This window comes from Ptychodera flava, chromosome 7 (assembly GCF_041260155.1).
Source record: "Ptychodera flava strain L36383 chromosome 7, AS_Pfla_20210202, whole genome shotgun sequence".
Classification (NCBI taxonomy): domain Eukaryota; kingdom Metazoa; phylum Hemichordata; class Enteropneusta; family Ptychoderidae; genus Ptychodera; species Ptychodera flava.
In genome coordinates, this window is record NC_091934.1 from 39,593,244 (window position 1) to 39,597,593 (window position 4,350).

The 4,350-nt window shown below is 31.8% G+C and overlaps 1 protein-coding gene across 1 annotated transcript in view; it reads right to left on the reverse strand.

The window, feature by feature from the left end:
- Positions 1-4,350, reverse strand: part of LOC139137531 (uncharacterized) — a 330,561-nt gene that overhangs the window by 199,709 nt on the left and 126,502 nt on the right. The window lies entirely within an intron of this gene.

Below are 4,350 nucleotides of genomic sequence, written 5' to 3' on the forward strand. Positions count from 1 at the left end.
TTTTAGCCACATTTTTGATAAAAAAACTGTAGCTGCTGAAAAATGAGATCCATTTGGTCCAAAATTATTAAAAAAAAGTACAGAAAAGTTCACAGAAATTGGTAAATATTGCATTAAAATTTTGGTTTAAAAAATTACAGCAGTCAAAGGGTTAAAGCCATTTCTGTGCTTTCAAAGTTAAAAGTATTTTTCTTTGGCATGGAAAAACAATTTTCGAGATGCAGTGATTTGCATAGGTACTACGTTGATTTGCATAAATCCAATAGGGTTGCCAACATACCTACAAAAGACATTTTCTGTCATATACCACGTATTAACCCTTTGGGCGCCAAAGTCTACTTTTGTCAAGTTTATAAAGTGTACCACAGTCAATTTTTCTGTTTTTTGCCAAAATTTTGATAAAAATATAGCTGAGATCTATTTCGTCCAAAATTATGAGAAAAACGTACAGAAATGTTCACAGAAATTGGTAAAATATTGCATTAAAATTTTGGTGTCAAAAATTACAGCAGTCAAAGGGTTAAACAAGCTATTTCTGTGCTTTCAAAGTTAAAAGTATATTTCTTTGGCATTGAGGTGCAATGATTTGCATTGGCACTTTGGTAATTTGCATAAATTCAATAGGGCGGCCAATATACCTACAAAAGACATTTTCTGCCATATATCATGTATTGAACAATCTATTTCAGCCATTTTGAAGTTTAAATATATTCTTGAGCATGAAGAAACATCTTTTGCGGTTCAAAATTTTTAATAGACACTTTGATAATTTTCAGAAATTAAATATGGCTTCCAAATTAATGTCCAAATAGCTTCTAATATAAACAAGGTTCTGGTAGAGTTTTTAGCAATAGGCACCCAAGATTAAAAATTGGTTAAGTTCACCTTTTAGCTTGGCAAGCAGTCGCATGATATAGAAGGGTTAATGTATGCAAATATATGCAAATCACCCGATTTCCTGCTTCCCTTTTATCCCAATTTCAAGATTTCCAAAGAATATAACTCTAGTCTGGCTGGGTCAAATTTTCTGAAATTGTCACATTATGTTTTCTAAATGCTATATAACAAAACGACTATTTTGTTTGGCAATAAAATTCTTACATTTTGAATTAGAGGCATTTTTATTTTGCTAATCACGATGTTAAGCACTTTTTGAGTGTCAGTCTTTCAGCCCATGCCATTTTAGAATGAGGATAGATAATGAAAAATAATATTGTCGTATTTTTTTATACATATATTTTTATTTCAAGTGAAATATTACATTCACAAAAATAGTCTCTATGGGTTTCCTTGTCATCTTAGATGAGAAATATTCCTTTGAAAAACACTGTGTTGGCAACGTGCAGCTCCACCTTCAGTCCTTGAACATTTATTTTTTAAAATGTGGAAAATATACTATAAATTTACTTACAATAACGGTCCATTTAAGAATAACAGTTTATTTTAATACGTGTCTGTGATACCTGAATTTGTTAAAATACTCCATAAATATATTGTATTTTGAAAAGAATGTTAAAGCAAATTTGGTAGACTTACATATGTGACTTCCGAACGGATTAAAATACGTATATGTTGATGTGCGTTTATTATTGAGATGTAAGAAAGTCATGCAATTTTAATTATTTTGTGATTTTTCTAAATATGACAACCGTTAATGATTGTTAGTCGTCTAATAATAATCTCTTTCTGAATATAACATTGGATTCATCTGTGTACAACATTAGTTGTGATTTTTATAGGTGTTTTATACTCTACAGTGTTAAAACATGAAATCTTTAATGTTTACTGTTTTAAAAAAGTCGTGTACAAAATCTTTAGTTTATAATTTAGAATTAATCCCCTCCTTATGGACGACTTCATCTTTGGTACATCCCCCTAGATGATAGGCAAGAAGTCATCACATATAACAGCAAAATTACAATAAACTGAACAAAGATAATAAAACGCAGAAAAATAAGATAATGTGACCAAAAATAACACATGCCACAATACAGACAAATTAAAACTTAGCGCTGTTGCAAACAATGTCAGACTCAAATTGATCAACACACAAACTCACAAAAATTGAAAAATTGCATGCTTAGCAAAGGCTTAAAATTAATTCAAACAACCCATCAGCCCAACAGAATCCAACAGTTACACGATACATACATGTAAATCTGGAAAAATGACACTTGGAAAAATGAGTCAAGATGTATACTTGTTTGTATTGTGTAATAGTTGGATTCTGTGTTTGGATTAATTGTCCTTTGCTAAAGCATGCAGTTTTCAGATTTTTATGAGTTTGTGGGTCCATAAAAGACTTTTTATGATTCTGACATTGTTTGCAATAGTGCTAAGTTTTAATTTGTGTGTATTGTGGCATTTGTTATTTGGGTTGTAGCATTTTTTTCTGTTTTTTAGCTTTGTTATGTTTATTGTATTTTTGCTGTTATGTGTGATGACTGCTTGCCTATCATCTAGGGGACCTTATAAAGATGCACCCATCCATAAGAAGGGGGTTCAGTCTAAATTAAAAACTAAAGATTTTGAACACGTCTTTTTTTAAAAGTAAACATTACAGATTACATGTTTTGACACTGTACAGTGTTAAGCACCCATACAAATCACAAAATGCCCTACACAGATGGATCCAATGTTGTACTCAGAAAGAGAATATATTATTCAGAAGACTAACAATCACCATATAAAGAAACATCAAAATTTTAAAATAAATATCCGAGGACTTAACAGTTTCTTCTTGATAGTTTCCTACTGCTAAAAACTATATCAAACCCTTACTTATATTTGAAGCTATTAAGCTATGGGGCATTAATTTGGCAGCCGTATTTAATTTATGCAAATTATCAAAGGGCCTTTGTAAAAATGTAACCACTAAAAGTATCTTCATACCCAAATAAAATCACTGAAATAGCTTGTTTAATGCGTGGTATATGACCGACAATGTCCTTTGTAGGAATGTTGGCCACCATATTGGATTTATGCAAATTAACAAATTACCTATGCAAATCATTTTATCTCGAAAATCGTTTGTCCATGCCTAAGAAACATTCTTTTAACTTTACAATCACTAAAAATAGCTTGTTTAGTACGTGATATATGACCGAAAATGTCTTTTGTAGGAATGTTGGCCGCCATATTGGAATTATGCAAATTAATGAAGTACCTATATGAAACATTATATTTCCAAAATGATTCCCCGTGCCAAATAAGTAGTGTCAAACTTTGAAATCACTGAAATAGCTTGTTTAACATGTGATATATGGCCAATTATGTTATTTTGTCGGATCGTTGGCCGCCATATTTGATTTATGCAAATTAGTCATATTTCCCCAAGGTGGATTCGAGTAAACTTTTAATATGTTGTTCTGGGTACCTCTCTGAAATGCATTCTGAAGAAAAAAATTCTGTTGCAATTTGTGGTGGGTCTAACCCTATTTTGACTGGACTATGTGGAATTCGCTGCCGCCAGTGATTCGTAACGCCAGATCTGTTGACTGTTTGAAACGTCTTTTAAAAACTCATCTTTTAAATCAGTGCTATTTGTGATTGAGTTTTTAGGATCATCTTCTGTATGGTTTTTAACTGGGACTTTTTAACTGGGACTTTTTAATTTATTCTGCTGCTTTCATAATGTTTTTTTATCACCGTCTTTTGTTTTATTTTATTTTTATCAATTAATTTTTTTTAATTTTTTTATCACCGTCTTTTGTTTATTGTACGAGAATGGTACAGGTGTTGACAGATTTTGAAATTGTTCGTTTTCGTTTTCTTCTATTGTTGTTGCTGGTTTTTAGTATTTGTTTCTTTCTTTTTTAAAATATGTAAATCGAACGAAGACGTATGTGTAGTGCGTGTAAGAAATAAATATTATCATTGTTAATAAGCTGTAGTTCTTTGCAGATGACTATGAAGATTTGAAACAATGTCTTAGAGCAACGTCGTGTCACAGTCAGAAAGTTTCTCATGATTCTTCTGTAAGCGTTAAAGAAATTTGTCGCCATGGAAACTGTTTTGTTAGTTTTTTGTGGTATGGCTGATAATAGACTGGAAGATCCGTTGCTCGAGGCCGCTCTCTACGCTCCCCCAGTGGAGGGGAGCGTAGGGAGCGTCCTCGAGCGACGTATCTTTCAGTCCAGGCTGATAAAGTCAAAATATAAAACACAAAATGGACCGATAATTGCAAACTATGAAAACAATTTTATTGTTAATGTTTTGTATAATGATACTGATGTAAATTATTAAAAAAAACACAGGTCGTCATTGGTGTCCGACATCACAGTCCATTTTGAAAAGTTATCGTCTGGTACTTGGTCGTTTGGGATTTAAATGGAAATAACGTCACTTTCG